The sequence below is a fragment of the Ovis canadensis genome, chromosome 15 (genome assembly GCF_042477335.2).
Source record: "Ovis canadensis isolate MfBH-ARS-UI-01 breed Bighorn chromosome 15, ARS-UI_OviCan_v2, whole genome shotgun sequence".
Classification (NCBI taxonomy): domain Eukaryota; kingdom Metazoa; phylum Chordata; class Mammalia; order Artiodactyla; family Bovidae; genus Ovis; species Ovis canadensis.
This window is the reverse complement of record NC_091259.1, coordinates 89,921,575-89,941,760: the sequence shown is the minus strand read 5'-3', so window position 1 is coordinate 89,941,760 and position 20,186 is coordinate 89,921,575. Positions and strand designations below refer to the sequence as shown.

The window sequence follows — 20,186 nt, the reverse complement described above, 5'->3', positions numbered from 1 at the left end:
GGACAAGGACAAGATGCAGACCTGGGATCATGAGAATAACCCACAGGACAAATGATGTCAGCAAATAATTGTTAGGTAAACGACCAGGACACCAAAAAGAGTGTCTAACGGGCCTTGATGGGGAAGCGCTCCCGGGCGGGGTTCCCAGACCTGAAGGAGGCAGGTGGGGGCTGTTCTGGGGAGGGGTTTATATGCGTTCCTTGCGGGGGATGGTCAGGCTAGATGGCCCAAAAAGGTATGGTTACTGAACGGGGGTTCAGGTAGGTCGCCAGGCCGAGGCGACGCGGGCTGACAGGTCCTTCTACGTGGCTGGGGCGGGGCGGCTTTAGCTGGTGAAGGGTGCCGTCATTGGTCCCGGGTATCTGGGACTTCCCCACCTGCGGGAGAGAGGCGGGGCGGCCCATCATGGCCTCGGGGTCGGCCTTGCAATAACTATTAAACGCATAGGAGGAAGGCAGAGTACTACAGACAGTTACATGCGTGCGTGCTAAATCGCTTCAGTTGTGTCTGACTCTTGGTGACCATTTGAACTGTAGGCTGCCAGGCTCCTCCATCCATGGGATTTTCCAGGCAAGAACTGGAGTGGGTTGCCATTTCCTCCTCCAGAGAATCTTCCCGACCCAAGGACTGAAGCTGCGTCTCCTGTGTCTCCTGCATTCCAGGCAGATTCTTTACTGGCTGAGCCATCGGAGAAGCCCACAGAGAATTACGACACAGAGAATGCGAGGATGCTCTCTCTCTCTTTCCCTTAGAAGGCAGATGTCTTACATATTTGCTTTTTAATATAATACAGAGTGGTTTATATGAGCTTATGCTTTGGATTCAGACTCTCTGGGTTTAACTCCTACCTCTACCATTTGGTAACTGTGTCATTTTGGGTGAGATGGCTAACATCTCTAGACTTTAATATCCTTTTAAAATGTGTGGGACTTCTCTGTGGTCCTGTGGCTAAGACTCTGCACTCCCCGTGTAGGGGGGTCTGGGTTCAAACCCTGGTCAGGGAGCTAGATCTCCTATCCCACAGCTCAAGAGCCTGCATGTTGTAGCTAAGACCCCGGGGCGGGGGCGCAAATAAATAAATAAATAAATATTTAAAAAAGGTGACAGTGCTTCGTTCACATGCTTAAGAATAAAATAAGCCAACATGTATAAAGTAACTAGTGTCTAGTAAGTCCGCAAAGAAAGTTGTTATTAGGACAGTTTTGTGTGCCCCAGGTGAATTATATCATGCCCTGACCTAACTATTTACCTAACATTATTCCAGTTTCAATAATAGAATAAAGAAGCCAACAGAGGGACAGGGCTCAGCTATTTAGTTGGGAAACAAATCTATAAGGCATTTTTGAATGTTTTTAATCCAAAGGACTAGGCCAGATGTGCATAGAAATGCTCTTAATTGTCAAGTATTAGGTCTGAATATATTAACGTAGTGTCAGTCTCAAATTTGTCTTCAGTATTACCTTTCTAAGCTGTTTGTTAAGCGTGTGGGCCCTGGATTTGGACTGCCTGGATTCAATTCCCAGTGTTGCCAGTTAATAGATGTGCGATCTTGGGCAGGTCACTTGAACTCTCTATGACTCTGTTAAATTAGAGATAATAATAGCTCTATCTATCTATCTATCTATCTATCTATCTATCTATCTATCTATCAGAGCTTCCCAGTGGCATTAGCGGTAAAGAACCTGCCTGCCAATGCAGGAGACAAGAGACGTGGGTTCGATTTCTGGGTGAAGAAAATCCCCTGGAGGAGGGATGGCAACCCACTCCAGTATTCTTGCCTGGACAATCCCATGGACAGAAGAGTCTGGCGGGCTACAGTCCACGGGGTCACAAAAAGTTGGACATGACTGAAGAGACAGCATGTGCGCACATCGATCAACTCTTTTTCTAATTGGCTGCCCGCGGGCTTTGAGCATGCGGGCTTTCTCCAGGTGCAGCAGGCAGGGGCTGCTGCCTAGCTGTGGTGCCCGGGTTGCTCCTAGTGGTGCTGTCTCTTGTTGCAGAGCACGAGCTCTAGGTGCAAGGGCCTCTGTAGTTGCAGGATGCAGGCTCATTAGTTGTGGTGAACGGGCTTAGTTGCCCCACAGCAGGTGGAATCTTCCTGGACCAGCGATCGAACCTGTGTCCCTTGCAATGGCAGAGGATTCTTAACGACTGGACAACCAGGGAAGTCTCTTTATCTATCTATCTATCATCTTTCTAATCTGCTTTAGGATGTTCCTAGCCCATAGTAAGCATTCTACAAGCGTTTGTTGTTGCTATTGTTTAAAGCCTCAATTATGGACCATCTTCAATTATGTTCTTAGAATTTCCAGTGTATGAAGCATCTTTAGAGATGAGGGACTTCCATTTAACCCCCCTTTGTAAGAATTCTCATCAGTATCTCATACAGCCACATGGAATCTCATGTCAGTCTTTCCATGTCCATCAGAGAACTTCTGCCATCAGTCTCTAAGCTGAGGTCCTGTCCCTATAGGAGGCACCAGGGAAAGTGTGGTCAGAGTGCGAATGAGCCTTAAACCTTTGGAATACATCTTAATGCTTCTTCATGTCTTATCCTGAACAATTTGGAAGTAACCAAATTACCTTCACTATCTTTTAAGTCATATTTTCAGCCTATTCTATCTACCTCTTAAAATATAGAAAATCCAACAAATTTCATTTATTTTTCAAAAGGAAAATATTTTATGACTCTTAAAGCAATATATGAGAACTGCAAAATAATTTGCTCAGCAAACAACTGTGAAATACTAACCCTAAAAACCATGAGCTGTTCCTGATTGATGCACAAAAGCCTTGAAACTGGGATCTGTGACGTTCTGTCTCCTGAAATAATAGCACTTCCATTTTGGTGTATTCTTTTCATGTGAAAGTGTATGTATATACATGAGCATGTTAACATCTTGCTACACAGACTCTATCACTTGCAGTTATTAGAGGAATTATTCCAGGACAGTGGCTTCACTCTTTGGGAAATAAAACTTTCTGTATTTGCTCTGAATTTTTCTTGCTCAATTTAGGAAAGCTGCTGCTGCTGCTGCTAAGTCGCTTCAGTCATGTCCAACTCTGCGACCTCATAGATGACAGCCCACCAGGCTCTGCCGTCCCTGGGATTCTCCAGGCAAGAACACTGGAGTGGGTTGCTGTTTCCTTCTCCAATGCATAAAAATGAAAAGTGAAAGTGAAGTTGCTCAGTCGTGTCCGACTCTTAGCGACCTCATGGACTGCACCCTACCAGCCTTTTCCATCCATGGGATTTTCCAGGCAAGAGTACTGGAGTGGGATGCCATCGCCTTCTCTGTAGGAAAGCTACTTCATTTTAATATCCCCGATCTTTTATAAATCAATCCATTATCTGCCCATTGCTTGTCAAGATCTTGTAGACCTTCTCCATTTTCGTCTTGGAACTTACACAGAGAGATGCTCTTAGAATTGGGGCCCATCCTCTTCCCACTCAGTAGCTCCTGCTACAGATTTTTCAGGACCAAAGTCCTCCAATTTGGATAGTGAGACCATGTGAGCTTCATCCTAGCCATCACCATGCCATCATTTGTACAGTTTAGGAGATCTCTTGCAATCCCAATCTTACCAATGTGTTTTTCCCCTAAGCTTTTAATTGATTAATTGTTTAAATTATTGGAGCATAATTGCTTTACAGTGTTGTGTTAGTTTCTGCTGTACAACAAAGCGAATCAGCTGTGTGTAGACACACATCCCTTTCCTCTTGAGCCTGCCTCCCACCCTCATCGCCCAGGTAAAGATGTGCTACCTATATACATGGAGTATTACTCAGCCATAGAAGGAACAAAACTGGGTCATTTTTAGTGATGTGGATGGATGCAGAGACTGCCATACAGGGTGAAGTAGGGCGGAGACAGAAAAGCAAATATCGTATGTTTACCAGTGGGTTTTAAGCTTTGCCCTATGTTCAGAGTACCTGCACCCATTTGTGACAGGTGTGTAGAGTTCTGAGAATCAGGAGAGGATTTTTCCCTCTTGTCAAAAGAAAGGGACCCACAGCAAAGTTTAGAATAATCTGCTGCAGGTATGGAGCCACATGGAGAAACTTGGAGGCAAACAGACACAGCTCTGCTGGAGCTCTCGGCCTGCTCTAAATAGGGTCCACCATTTGGCAAAGTAGGGACCCGAGTTTATGATGTGCTTCAGGCTGTCTGGGGGCAACGATTCAGGTTCGAAGAAAGGGGAGTGGGATAAGGTAGTGGCTATGACACCGGTGAGGCTTCAGGACAAGTTTAATGGTTCTGATCCTGACTCAGCCACTCGCCACTGGTGGGAGATTGAGCAGTTTTTGTAGCCGTTCTGAGTCTCAGCTTCTTCATTTGCAAAACAGGGGTAACAGTGGCTACTTAGAGTTGTCTAACTATCGCATAAGACAACTTGGGGAAGGCTCATGGATCCTGAGATTGAATGCTTGCTGAATGGATTGGCACTGTGATTGCTGTCATCAGTGAATATTCCCTCCTCACACGATAGGTTAAAGTATGCTTTTCTTGCAGAAATAAGGAATTCACTGATGGCCCATCGAGGTATATAAGAAGTGTCTGGGGTGAGACTGAAGAATTGAATAATCTGAGGGTTGATACATCAACTGAAAGTCTGTTTTGAGTGTTGCCATTAAGAGGGATGGTTGGATGGCATCACCGACTCCGTGGACATGAGTCTGAGTAAACTCCGGGAGTTGGTGATGGACAGGGAGGCCTGGCATGCTGCAGTCCATGGGGTCACAAAGAGTTGGACACGACTGAGCGACTGAACTGAACTGAACTGATTAGGAGGGAAGGTTTTCATATTTAGGAATGAAATTCCCCATCTCCAGAATCAGAAAGTGAAGCTGGACTAATTGAAACAAGAGGAAAACCTTATCCAGGGTTTTGTTCCAACATATAGATGCCTTGAATGGCATTCTGAAACATTAAATAGAAAGTATCTTAAAGGCTGCATGAAACACTTTACATCACTGAACTCTGTTTATGAAGAATGGCTTCCTCCCTTGGGAGAGGAAGAAAATCTCTTTCATTTTGGCAAGAAATCCTGGGAGGTTCAGTTTGATCTGAATCTCCTCCCTCTCGTGAACCTGTGGTGTAGGAACAATCAGCACCAGGCCTGTTTTACAGAGTCTGAGGGGCCCAGTGACTTTGTTGGATTTATAAATGCTGGAGATGCATTTCTGTGGATACCACAAGCCTTCAAGGCCATGGTGAAGATAAAATAACGCCGTAAAATGAAAAACCTAGCACATGGCATTCTGCTGTATCTGAAATGGATAAACACCAAGGACCTACTGAATGGCACAGGGAACTCTGCTCAGTGCTGTGTGGCAGCCTGGATGCGAGAGAAGTCTGGGGGAGAATGGATACATGTATACGTATATGTATGTATGTGTATGGCTGAGTTCCTTTGATGTCCACCTGAAACTATCACAACATTGTAATTCCACTAAACTCCAACACAAAATAAAAATTTAAAAACATAAAATCAATATATTAATAAAAAGCAACCTAGCACCTGGAAGACACTCAGGAATTGATGGGATCTGGTAGAACTGATTTATGACTCAACTCATCTTTTATGAAACATATTCAAGAATGTGTTATATTTTGTAACCAAATATGCCAAATCTATGTTTAACAGGGGCTTCCCTTGTGGCTCAGCTGATAAAGAATCCGCCTGCAATGTGGGAGACCTGGGTTCAATCCCTGGGTTGGGAAGATCCCCTGGAGAAGGGAAAGGCTACCCACCCCAGTATTCTGGCCTGCAGAATTCCATCGACTGTACAGTCCTTGGGGTCGCAAAGAGTCAGTTGGGAATGCAAGAAAAACAAGGCAACAGTGTCAAGGGGAACCTCAGCCAAACTAGTTTCCTGTGATCTTCCCATCCTTCTTCTCACTGGGCAAGAACCCAGTGCCCTTAGGGTCTTTCTCTTCTAGGTCTGTGTATCATCCGAACTTACCAATGACTGGTGGAGGTGAACGAGTCCCTCTTGATGTAAGGTGAGAATTAAAAAGGCACCCAGACTTTCACCCAAGAATTAGGACTTAGATGGCAAAATTCAAGCCTTCAGTCAAAAAAGAGAAGGAGAGTTTCAGAGGCTTGAGGTCTCTGCAGTGTTTCGAAAATCTACTATGTGTAGTCTGGCCCAATTCCAGCCCTTCCAAGTTGCTCTGCAGACGTATTCACAACTGGGGCCATGTTCAAGGGTATAGCAATGCCTTCAGAAATTTTATGTCTTCTTACTTCCCTTCCCAGTTGCAAGGACTCAACATAGTTCCAGAGCCCGTTAAAGGAGAAGTAAGGTAGAAACAAGATTGGGGATGAATTTGGGGGAAAACAAGCAGACTTGGGAGGCCCACGGGGAAGAACTGAAAGCCGAAGAGCTCTTTCCTCATCTACCATAGGCGTGCACAGCGTGGATGCACTTTGGAAAGCGTGCTCTGTACGGTAAGATGAACAAGAGCATGAAGACAAAAAGGAAAAGGTGGGTGACCGCACTTACCCCCCATCTTGCTCTGCCTGTCACTCAGCTCACGCTTGTCTCGTGCTCTGCCCTGGAAGGCATCAGATCTTGCTTCAGGACTTGCTTCCAGTCCTCAAAGTGCTAACAAGTTTGAAGAGCAAGCTTGAGGTTGGTTTGTTCACCAAAGATGAAAATATCCGCTTGTTGCTTCTAATGTGTGTTTGTGGGCAGAAAAGTAGACGGAAAAGATACAAGGGAGAAGAGGGAGAGGAAGTAATCTTTACGAAGCGCTTCTGGTGTCGACTAACATCTGTCCTTGGGCTCATTTGGGAAGTGTTTAGAAGCTGGGCTTAGGGGTGAATTTGAGAGAGAGTCTTTTCTTTCTCCTTGGAGATGTTTTCTTATATTTGCCCTGGAGGGTCTTATATTTTTCGAAAGAGAAAGGAGTGCGACACCCAGATTTACAGATTTGTACTTAATTGATCTCTGGGGTGGTGTGGAGAACATATATTCACATAAGTGTTCTGAAGACATTGCTTATTAAGCTCGATCCCTGTGGCCAGCTCCTCTGATTCCCCCAAGGCTAATCTAGATCTCTTCTTACCAAAAAAAAAAATCTCTATTGGTATTACTCGGTGAGCAAATGCAGGGTGGCTGCGGAACACAAAGGATAAGAAACACCGGGCAGGAGGAGACAAGAGCGCCGCCCACCCGAGCTTCATCTCCTCAGTGGCGCCTGACTCTTAGCGGCCCCTGGGCTGCAGCCTGGGCGCTTTTGTCCATGGGCTCTCTGGGCAAGAACGCTGGAGCAAGTTGCCGTTTCTTGCCCCAGGAGGTCTTCTCCATGCAGGGCTCGAACCCACGCCTCCTGTGTCTCCTGCATTAGCAGGTGGATTCTCTACCCCCGAGCCACCTGGTTATGGGCACTTTCATTTTATTTGCTAATCAACACATAATTTCCTAATGGCTCATTTTGAGCTTGTCTTTATCTAGCTATTCCAAAGAGTGTGATATATTCACTTGTTTTCTGGAAGTAACATGTTCACATTATTCACAAATAATTAGTGTTCCTAATCTAATTAGTGTTAAATAGTGTTCCTAATCTCAGAGTAATAAAAATTGACAGTGATAGCAAAGGTCATTGTTTATAAAAATCACTAGGCCAAGATTTTCTGAAAATGAAGAAGTCTCTTTAAAACTATGTCCAAATTAGTTGTCATTTTAATTAAAACATACAGTTAGCTCATATTTAATGAAAGTATATAGCTACTTCAGAACAATAATAATATAGATTATCATGCATTTCTAATAAACTGGTATCAGGATATTATAGTTGGAGGTATTTCTTTGGAGACAAATGGGAATTTGAAAATCAAATTGATAATCTGTCCTGTTTGAATAGTTCTTATATAATGGTTTTCATATAGGTTGTGCATCACGTGATCCTCATACAAACATACAATGTTGACATGTTTGCATTCATCTCACAGCTGAAGCATGAGCTTATGTGAGGTCAGTTGAAGGTCACAGGCCCCACAGATGAAAATAGGTGGGATTCAATCCTATGCCCTGTGATAACATTAGTCCTTTTTTAAAAAATCTATGATGCCCTCTCTTTGAGATTGCTCTTTCATTTTGTCTTGATGCCTCTTTTTAGGGATTAAACAATATGGTTTGTTTAAAATGGTACTGTGAATGTGAACTTGCAAATTATCTGTTCTCAATCACATTATTCTCAAAATGTATTTGTTTATTAATGTTACTGATCATTTACAATATGCCCAGGGAATTCTCCATCTGCCTGGTCTGATTTATTTACCAGAATTGAAGGACATGAAAGTTTTGAGCTCATGTACTTAAGGAGCTCATGGTAGAGTACTTAGAGCTTGCTGGGCATATAGCACGTGTGTGTGTGTGTGTGCTCACGTGCTCAGTAGTGTCCGACTCTTTGTGACCCCATGAACTGTAGCCTGCCAGGCTCCTCCATCCATGGGGTTTCCCAGACAAGGACACTGGAATGGATTGCCATTTCCTTCTCTAGAGGATCTTCCTCACTCAGGGATCAAACCCCCTCTTGTGTCTCCTGCATCGGCAGGCAGGTTCTTTACCAGCTGAGCCACCGGTAAGTCAGAATGCTGGGTTCTCACGTGGATTTTAGGACTTCCCAGCTGGTAAAGAATCCACCTGCAATGTAGGAGACCCCAGTTCGATCCCTGGGTTGGGAAGATCCCCTGGAGGAGGGAAAGGCTACCCACTCCATTACTCTGGCCTGGAGAATATATGGACTGTGTAGTCTGTGGGGTCACAGAGAGTCGGACAGGACTGAGCGGCTTTCACTTTCAGGTGGATTTTAGTCCCTCATTGTCGCTCAGTCGCTCAGTCGCTCAGTAATGCCTGACTCTTTGCAACCCTGTGGACTGTAACCCACCAGGCTCTTCTGTCCATGGGATTCTCCAGGCAACAATACTGGAGTGGGTTGCCATGCCCTTCTCCACTTAGTCCCTCAGTCACCTCTTCAAACTCTCTACAATTTAAGCACACTTCCACGAGGTGGCAGCAAAGTTCCGTAGGCAGTGGTTCACCAACCTTTTTGGCACCAGGGACAGGTTTCAGGGAAGACAATTTTGCCATGGAAGGGTGTGTGTGGGGGTGTTGGTTTCGGGATGATTATTCAAGCACATTGCCTGTACTGTGCACCTTATTTCTATCATTACATCACCTCCGCCTCAGATTGTCAGGCATTAGAAAATAATGGTTTGTTAATTGACATTTTTGAATTGTGGTGCTGGAGAAGACTCTTGAGAGTCCCTTGGACTGTGAGGAGATCAAACCAGGCAATCCTAAAGGAAATCAGCCCTGAATATGCATTGGAAGGACTGATGCTGAAGCTGAAGCTCCAATACTTTGGCCACCTGATGCAAAAAACTGACTCATTGGAAAAGATCCTGATGCTGGGAAAGACTGAGAGCGGGAGAAGGGGATGAGATAGTTGGATGGCGTTACTGACTTAATGAGCATGAGTCTGAGCAAACTCCAGGAGGTAGTGGACAGGGAAGCCTAGCATACTGCAGTCCATGGTGTTGCAAAGAATCTGACAGGACTTAGCTGCTGATCAACAACAGCAATATAGTTATCTCAGTTGTAACAATGTTGTTTGAGCTCTTAAACTCCTCTTCTTAGCTCTTTTGTATGTATGAAAGTGAAAGTTGCTCAGTTGTGTCTGACTCTTTGCAACTCCATGGGCTATACAGTCCACGGAATTCTCCAGGCCAGAATATATATGTATATATGTATGTATATTATGACCGGAAGTTTTAAATTTTTTTTTAGAACGTATGCTGACCCAGGAATGGAACCAGGGTCTCCTGCACTGCAGAAAGATTCTTTACCAACTGAGCTATCAGGGAAGCCCTTAAATCTTTTTTGGGCTTTTTAAAAATTAATTTTTGTTGGAGTATAGTTGCTTTACAATGCTATGTTGGTTTCTACTGTGCAGTAAAGTGAATTTACATATGTATACATATATAGATTCTTTTTTCATTTCCTTTTCATTTAGGTCGCCACAGAGCATTGAGTAGTTGCATATATAATTTAAAGACCTCCCAAACCTCTAAATATCATTTACAATTGTACCTTACCTTTGGCTGGCACAGGAAATGGCAACCAAGTCCAGTATTCTTGCCTGGAAAATCCTATGGACAGAGGAGCCTGGCGGGCCCCAGCCCACAGGGTCACGAAGAGTAGGACACGACTGAGAGATTAACACAACATTATCTTTGGAATGCCCGGTGAAAGGACTTTGAATCTATGTAAGTTTAATGTTTTTACTTATTGCCAGTGGAAGAAATACCTACTGAGATAACTTTAAAACTCCAGTTTGAGAATCAAGGTTGTATTTTACCTCCAAGCACCTCTGGGTTTTGCTTTGAAACACTTAAAGTATCCTTTAAAAACAGGCCTAATAAAATGCTAAACAAACATGAAAGCAAATCCTATCTTAGGAGGAGCTGCCAGCAAACAAACTCTAAGAGGCATAGAATCTTGGTGAGTTAAATTTTGGGTTGAATTACAAAGAAATATTTCCTAAATATTTTTAATTCTGTGTGGAGTTTCCTTGCTTTTTGTGTTTTCATACTTTCTATTTGCTTAAACTGCATTAAATTCTTTAATTTAACCATATTTGAAATATTTTATTTTAAAGTAAGGATGCAGAGAGTTTATGGTTATATCTGCTTCCCTGATAGCTCAGTTGGTAAAGAATCCACTTGCAGTGCAGGAGACCCTGGTTCAATTCCTGGGTTGGGAGGATCCTGTGGAGAAGGGATAGGCGACCTGCTCCAGTGTTCTTGGACTTCCCCTGTGGCTCAGCTGGTAAAGAATCCACCCGCAATGTGGGAGACTTGGGGCCAGTCTCTTGGTTGGGAAGATCCCCTGGAGAAGGAGAACAGCTACCCACTCCAGTATTCTGGACTGGAGAATTCCATGGAATGTATAGTCCATGGGGTCCCAAAGAGTTGGACGTGACTTTCATTTCATTTCAATGGTTATATCTAGGTAATTAAATATGGCAACTTCATTCCTTGTTCTTAAACTTTGCAGAGTAGCCTGACAAATACGCTATATGTTCCTACCCTACATTTTCCTGTCCAGCATAGACATTGCTGATTTGTAATTTGATCTTCATACTTAACCTCTTTTGTATATAATCATTATCACCATAGTCAGAGTTTGCATGGCAGATGAAATCTATTACCACTCTCTTTTAATCTCAAGCAAATGTATAGGTCACAATTAGAGGTTTACCTTCTAAATGATTCCAGATCTGAATTCAGTATCAAAGCTCATTCATAGTTGAGTTTGCCTCTCCTAGCCTTAGGATCTCCTGGACGAGTTTATCTTCAAGCCTAGTGAAGAATGTTTGTCTTGACAAGAAAATCTTGCCATCTCCCCTTCATGGTCTATTCTGGGGGTCACTTATCTGCTTTTCTTTGAACAATCTGCATGACCAAAAATTTCCCCTGAATTTGTTTACTACTGTTTGTCAAGGGCTTCCCAGGTGGTGCTAGGGGTAAAGAACCCGCCTGCCAATGCAGGAAACATAAGAGATCTGAGTTCAGTCCCTGGGCTGGGGAAATCCCCGGAGGGCATGGCAGTCTAATCCAGTATTCTTGCCTGGAGAATCCCATGGACAGAGGAGCCTGGTGGGCTACAGTCCATAGGGTCGCAAAGAGTCAGACATGACTTAGTGACTAACACTCTTACTTTCACCTTCATATAGAATTATTTCTGTCAGCTCATTTTTATTTTCAGACTGAAGATGGCTAACTTGCTCTCCATGAAACAGATGAACTTCTTTTGGTAAACTTTATTCCTATGTAAGGGCTTCCCGGGTGTCACTAGAGGTTACAAATCTGCCTGCCAGTGTAGGAGACAAGAGATGCAGGTTCGATCCCTGGGTTGGGAAGATCCCCTGGAATAGGAAATGGCATCCCACTCCACTATTTTTGCCTGGAGAACCCCATGGACAGAGGAGTCTAGTGGGCAACAGTCCACAGGGCCACAGAGAGTCGGACATGACTGAACACATTCCTATATAGAAAGTTTCAAAAAAGAAAAAAATAAGTTTCTCAAAATTTCAGCCTTTTGGAGCCTGAGGAATTCTTGGAGAGGGAGCCCAATTTCGTCAGGCCCAGCAGGGGTGAAGGGGAGGGGCTAACAGACTCACCCAGAGCAACACATTCAGGTTGTATCATTGTTGGGAGCAGCACCTAATATATGAAAGGGTCAAGGAGCTGTTTTCATCAGGATGAAAATGAGTCACAGCAAAAATCTGATGGAAAAGGAAGACCTCTTGGCTGTGACCCTAGAGACAGGGTTGGCTTCCCTGGTGGCTCAGAGGCTAAAGCGTCTGCCTACAACGCGGGAGGCCTGGGGAAATGGCACCCCACTCCAGTACTCTTGCCCGGAAAATCCCATGGATGGAGGAACCTGGTGGGCTATAGTCCATGGGGTCGCAAAGAGTGGGACACTTTTGAGTGACTTCACTTTCAGTTAACATTTATTAAGTGATGTTTTCATTAGCTCTATGCTAAGATGTGCTTATTCATGTCTCATTTTAGGATCACACCGACCTATTTGAGGCAGGTATTATTACACTAGTTTTACAAGTGAGGAAACTGATATTTAAGAGATTAAAAAATTTGTGAAATGTGGACTTGTGGGCATGGTGGGGGAGGAGAGGATGGGACAGTTTAAGATAGTAGCATGGACGTATCCGCTACCACGTGTCACAGAGGCGGCTATTGGGGAGCTGCCGTTTAGCACAGCGGGCCCACCTGGATGCTCTGCGATGACCTCGGGGGTTGGGAGGCTCCAGAGGGAGGGGATATGTGTATACATGTAGCTGATTCATGTTGTCCTACAGCAGAAACTAACACAATGTCCTAAAGCAATTATACTCCAATTAAAAAAATTGTGGCTGGAATGGGAAGATATCTGGGGTTTGATTCAAAATAATCCATCAGGAAAGGGCTGTCAGAGGATAAAGATGAAACAAGATATTGCTAACCAAGGGGTACCTAGAGGTTAATTATATTAATCTCTTTATCAGCGTACATGTATTGGAACTGTCCACTATAGAAAAATTTTTGTGAAAGAAAAAATAAACACTGCTTGGAAAAAAAATTTAAAACTTGTTGCATGTCTGTACGAATGAAATGGCAGAGCCGGAACTGGAAGCCGCCGCTCCTGGTTAGGAGTTTGGTTTTTAAGCGCTGTGCTTTAGCGCAAGCCCCGGTCTGTGTGCGGGTTCCTGCTCATGAGGCCTCTCTTGGCGTGGAAGGCTGCGCACCGACACAGCACGGGGTCTCCTTGGACCTGGGTCAGCGGAAGCTCGAGGAGAGCAAGGCGAGGGACTGTGCTGAGACTCTGGGGACGCGTGGTTGGCCCCGCTCCCCACCGCCCCCAGAGAACCATCAGCGCTCAGGAATGTTTAGCTCTCTGATGATTGCTGGGTTTTTAACTTTGGACCCGGGAGTGAGTGACAAAGCAGCAAGTGGGGGCCGAGTGCGGCTACCCCCACCCCCCCATCAACGTAATGACGCATCGGGGGCCACTGGGAGACCTGGTACTCAAGGAAGGGATTCCAGAAGCAGATGCTACTGTGTGCCTGAGGCCAAAGTAGAAAAGAACAGAGGCCAGGGGAAGAGCTGAGGAAACAGACATAGAGCACTGGGGAATGCAGATGGACTGAAATGTGTAAAAGATGTTTATTGGAGCAAAGCGACCAATCATTCTCCTCCTTCGGCTTCAGAATTCAGGACACTTCTGATGTAACTCAGTAAATTTAGCTCCCTTCCTCCCGCCTCACTCATCTAACAAATGACAACTATAAATTTAAGCACTTCCCATACTTTAGCTGTATAAGGGGCAGAGTAAATCTATCCATCTTAATATAAATCAAGTCCTTATAACAGTGCCTGGTACTCAACAAGCCCTAATAAGTGTTTGTGATTATATTTTATATCACTTATTGCGTGTCAGTCACTCAGCCGTGCCGACCTCTTGTGACCCATGGACTGTAGAGGCTCTTCAGCCAGGCTCTTCAGTCCATGACGTTTTCCAGGCAAGAATACTGGAGCGGGTTGCCATTTCCTCCTCTGGGGTATCTTCCCAATCCCGGGATCAAACCTGGGTCTCTTGCACCTCTTGCATTGGCAGGCAGATTCCTTACCACTGTACCACTCCGGAATCCCCCAGTTATGTATTATATTACTATTATTGAGCACTTATAAAACAAACACTCTGCTAAACTCTATGAATAAACAAACAGTGAAGAAAATTCATTCATTAAACAAATATTTACTGAGCCTATGTCCCAGGCACTGTTCCAGGGGCTCAGGATAGATGAATAGACAGAACAAACGCAACTCTCTGCCTGCCTTTGAGTAGCTTGCGTTCTGGTAGGGAAGATTTCATTAAGATAAGAAACGCCAAACGCATCTGATTTCCTCTTTGATATGGTGAATAGATCAATATTATGGTGAAGAATTGTCGGCTCTTTTTTTTTATTAGGATCCCAGATCTTTCTTTAATGGAAAAATGTATATTCATTATTAGCCTAGGATTTTGTGAAAGCGTTAGTGACTCAGTCGTGACCAACTCTTTGTGACTGTGGCCAGCCAGGTTCCTCCATCCATGGGATTCTCCAGGCAAGTATATTAGAGTGCATAGCCATCCCCTTCTCCAGGGGATCTCCCTAACCCAGGAACTGAACCTGGTCTCCTGCACTGCAGGCAGATTCTTCACCATCTGAGCCACCAGGGAAGTCAATAGGACTTTGTATATACACTGTAATTGCAAATGTGAAAATCTTATACACCATATATAATTATGAAAGTCTGATACACCATAGGACTTTGTAAATACATCGCAATTGTAAATATGAAAATCAGTTCCAACACATTTATTAATGTCTTTAAAGAAAGGGACTTAATAATCATAATAAGAACAAACTATAGTGAAAGGTGCGTAGGATGCGTAGGATGGAAGTCTAATGTTCAGAGCACAAGGTGGCCCCAATCAACCTGTGAAACCTTCTGTGGTGAAATCAGACCCGGTTGCAAGATTATCTGGATCACAGTTAGTCTTCTTGGTTTTGACTGTTCATTCAGTGAATAATTGTGGGGAGATTTAAAGTTTTTAGAAAATACAGAGCTAAGAATAGCACTTCCTTATTTTTAACAATATAATAAAGAAATGGCATACATTAAAGCGTACAACTTGATGTTTATACACATATATATGCATACGCTATAAAAAGATCAACACAATCAAGTTAAATAACTTATCTATCATCTCTACATAGTTACCCATGTGTGTGTGTGTTTAGTGTGAGAAGATTTAATTTAAGATTTATCTTCTTAGTAAACTCCGGGAGGTGGTGATGGACAGGAAGGCCTTCCATGCTGCAGTCCACGGGGTTGCAAAGAGTCAGACACAACTGAGCGACTGAACTGAACTGATCCCCTTTGAAAGCTTTCAAGTATACAGTAATGTTACCTATTGTCACCATGCTGCTCATTAGACCTCCAGAACTTACTTATCCTGTGCGAGTGAAACCTTGTACCATTTGACCAACATCTTGCGCTACCCTCCACCCCAACCCAGCCCATGGCAACCACCGGTCTACTCTTTACTTTATGAATTTGACTTTTTAAGATTCCACACGTAAGTGGGATCATGCAGAATTTGCCTGCCTGTGTTGGTTTACTTCATTTTGCAAAGTGTCTTCCATGTTTGTCTACGTTGTTATAAATGACAAGATTTTCCCTTCTTTTTTCAGGCTGAATAGTATTCCATTATCCGTCTGTCTATCTTAAATTTTCTTTACGCATTCATCTGTCAATGGACGCTTAGGTCGTCTCCATATCTTACTGTTGTGAATGATGCTGCAGTGAGCCTGGAATCACGTCTCTGCAAGGCACTGACTTCCCTTCCTTTGCAGATACATCAGTGCCAGCCTGTATTTCTTAACGCAGAGTGTTTATGGGCTTACCCCAGAAGTGGACTTGCTGGTCATGCAGTGGTTCTGGTTTTACTTTTGCAGGAACCTCCATACCACTTTCCACAGAGGTGGAACTCATTTACATTTTTGCCAGTAGTGTGCAGAGGTTCCCTTTTCTCTGCCTCCTCACCAACACCTGTTAATAATAACCATCCTAAAAGGTAGAAGGTGATACGTCACTGTGGTTTTGATTTCCATTTCCCTGACGGCTAGTGATGTTGAGAATCTATTCATGTAAAACAGTTTTTAATATGATGAATGATGAACACAATCATTGTTGAATCAATGGTTGCAATGGTTGCAAACATGCCTGGGCAATCAAATTCCATAAAATAAGATACATCAGCTTTAATTCTACCATCAAGTCTTCCTCAGGGCACTTCTGCCTTTTCACATCCATTTACATTTCTTCATTTTGATGCTATTTTCAGTGCCAGCCTGTATTTCTTAATGCAGAGTGTTTATGGGCTTGCCTCATTTCTCAAAAATGATAATTTGGTCTGGTCTGATGACATCCAAATTTCCCCTTCACTTCAGTTCAGTTCAGTCACTCAGTCGTGTCTCATTCTTTGCGACCTCATGAATAGCAGCATGCCAGGCCTCCCTGTCCATCACCAACTCCCAGAGTTCACCCAAACTCATGTCCATCGAGTTGGTGATACCATCCAGCCATCTAATCCTCTGTCGTCCCCTTCTTCTCCTGCCCCCAATCCCTCCCAGCATCAGAGTCTTTTCCAATGAGTCAACTCTTAGCATGAGGTGGTCAAAGTATTGGAGTTTCAGTTTTAGCATCAGTCCTTCCAAAGAACACCCAGGACTGATCTCCTTTAGAATGGACTGGTTGGATCTCCTTGCAGTCCAAGGGACTCTCAAGAGTCTTCTCCAACACCACAGTTCAAAAGCATCAATTCTTCGGTGCTCAGCCTTCTTCACAGTCCAACTCTCACATCCATACATGACTACTGGAAAAACCATAGCCTTGACTAGACGGATCTTTGTGGGCAAAGTAATGTCTCTGCTTTTCATTATGCTGTCTAGGTTGATCATAACTTTCCTTCCAAGGAGTAAGCATCTTTTAATTTCATGGCTGCAGTCACCATCTACAATGATTTTGGAGCCTCCAAAAATAAAGTCTGACACTGTTTCCACTGTTTCTCCATCTATTTCCCATGAAATGATGGGACCAGATGCCATGATCTTCGTGTTCTGAATGTTGAGCTTTAAGCCAACTTTTTCACTCTCCTCTTTCACTTTCATCAAGAGGCTTTTTAGTTCCTCTTCACTTTCTGCCATAAGGGTGGTGTCATCTGCATATCTGAGGTTATTGATATTTCTCCCGGCAATCTTGATTCCAGCTTGTGCTTCTTCCAGCCCAGCGTTTCTCATGATGTACTCTGCATAGAAGTTAAATAAGCAGGGTAACAATATACAGGCTCGACGTACTCCTTTTCCTATTTGGAACCAGTCTGTTCCATGTCCAGTTCTAACTGTTGCTTCCTGACCTGCATATAGGTTTCTCAAAAGGCAGGTCAGGTGGTCTGGTACTCCCATCTCTTTCAGAATTTTCCACAGTTGATTGTGATCCACACAGTCAAAGGCTTTGGCATAGTCAATAAAGCAGAAATAGATGTTTTTCTGGAACTCTCTTGCTTTTTCCATGATCCAGCGGATGTTGGCAATTTGATCTCTGGTTCCTCTGCCTTTTCTAAAACCAGCTTGAACATCTGGAAGTTCACAGTTCACTACTGCTGAAGCCTGGCTTGGAGAATTTTGAGCATTACTTTACTAGTGTGTGAGATGAGTGCAATTGTGCAGTAGTTTGAGCATTCTTTGGCATTGCCATTCTTTGGGAAATTTCCCCTTGCCTCTCCCTAAATATTACCCTTAAATATGCAGTGAATCCTCCCCAGCTCCTCTTGCTCAGGAAGTGCTGGATTCTGCTTTTCTGTGACAATCATGACTTGGCCAATTTCAGTCACCTTTGCTGTTGCTTCCTTCTTCCTCTCCACACCCAAAGGTAAGCAAATAGCCCCGTATCCCACAACGATGCTGATCGAGCCAGTCCGAACTCTGACCTTTTTATGATTTTATGCAGTGATTTGTATAAAAACTTACTCTAGGGGCTCCCTTGGGTGGTCCAGTGGCCAAGACTCCACACTCGCCACACAGGGAGCCCGGGTCTGAGTCCTGGTGGGGGAACTGAATCCTACATGCTGCACCTGAAGGTCTCACATGCCCCGACTGAGACCCAGGGCAGCTAAATAAATAAATAAAAATAAATATTTTAAAAGCCTATATAATTAGGAAAAATGTCTAGTTCTAAGCATGCACTTACCGATACTGCACATATATGTGTTTATATATATAAATCCCTTTTCCCTTTGATTTTGCTACCTAAAAGAGTGGATTGTTTTCATTATGAGTTGAATCTCCTCCCCCAACATGGAACATGCAAAATACTATAACCAGTTGTATTTACTTCATTTTTTGGATTCTTATACTAAATATACACAAAATAGAAAAAATTCCTAACTTTATTGTTAGTCTGGGTTGATATTGTCAAGTCAGAAAGTCTAAAAACCCATAAGAAACCCAAACCTAAAGAAGCCCCAAGACTCAACCTTCCATTTTTCAACTGAGAAAATGAGGAAACAAAGCGATTAAATGACTTTCCCACCATCTCCAGGGAGTTGGGAATAGAGTTGTGAACAAAACTCACATTTCTGATTCCCAGTCTGTCTCTCCTCTTTTAGACTGCTTCTCTTCTTGTCGGCAAAGCATAGAGCACACAGATTTTAAATAGTACGGAGGGATTATCATAGGCTGACTTGCTCTGAGAAGACTTTGCCTAGCAGGTGGCTAAACTTGGTATCAGCTGTATGATATTATAGGAAATATCCACCTGTAACAAAGCCTAACTGATCCCAGGACTGCTCCCCTCCTTTATTCAGGAAGCAGGTAGCAGCTGCAGGAAGGAACAGCACCACTGTGACAAAATTCATCCTCCTGGGATTTTCAGGGCAGCCTCAAAAGATTTTCCTTTTTGCGCTATTTCTGGGCATTTACCTCCTGACCCTCGCCTGGAACCCGAGCCCCCCGCCCTCACCAGGATGGACTCCCACCTGCGCATGCCCATGCCCGTCTTCCTTAGTAACCTGTCCTTCCTGGATGTCTGCTATGTGTCCTCCACAGCCGCCAGGACGCTCTCTGAATCATCACAGAGCAGAAAGCCACCCCCTCGGTGGGCTGGGCCGTGCGGCACTTTGTCTTCTGCAGGCCGGGCTGGCTGCGTGCTTCCTGCTGACGGTCATGGCACTTGACCGCGGCGCTGCGATCTGAAGCCTGCTGCCCTACACGGTCCTCATGTCCCACACCCTTTGTTCAAAGAAGGCGGCTGGAGCCTACGTGGGTGGGTTCCTCAGTTCTTTGATGGACACCTGCTCAGTCTATCAGCACGGTTTCTGCGGGCCCAACGTGATCAGCCACCTCTTCTGCGACCTTCCTCCAGTCCTGGTTTGTCCTGCTCTGATACTTCCGCCAGCCGGGTGGTGACCTTCCCCGTGGGTGTGGGCTTTGGGGTGCTGTCTGTCCTTGTGATCCTCATCTCTTATGGTTGCGTTGCTGCTGCCGTCCTATCAGGTCAGCTAAAGGGAGGACCAAGGCCTTCAGGACCTGTGCCTCTCACTGACGGCTGGGACCCTCTTCCACGGCTCTGGTCTCTTCATGTACATGCGGCCTAGTTCCAGCCGCTCCCTGGACCGGGACAAGGTGGCTTCCACAGTCTCCGCTCTGGTGATCCCTATGGTAAATCGCATCATCTACAGTCTTAGGAACAAGGACATTAAAAATGCCATGAGGAAAGCTGTGCAAAGGGACTATGTAATTTCTCATGGGCATTGCTTTTCCTGACCCTAATCTAATGTTTGCAATGAAGCTGTGAGCTGGGCCGCTCCTTCAGACTCATGTCGTTTTGGACTAGTTGATTGCATAATTTGTGCTGACCAGGGCTTTTTTTTTTTTTTTCAATATTCCTCTAACCAGTTTCCTGTTGCTTATTGGAAAAAAGTTTGGCCATTACTTGTTTCTAGAATGAATAGCATTGCATAGATTGAGATTAGCAGAAAACTTCACCATGAGGAAGGCTGA

At 44.2% G+C, this 20,186-nt stretch overlaps 1 pseudogene; it reads left to right on the top strand.

The window, feature by feature from the left end:
- The first annotated feature begins 13,186 nt into the window (after positions 1-13,186).
- Positions 13,187-19,949, top strand: LOC138420266 (olfactory receptor 5A2-like; annotated as a pseudogene).
- The last annotated feature ends 237 nt before the right edge of the window (positions 19,950-20,186 follow it).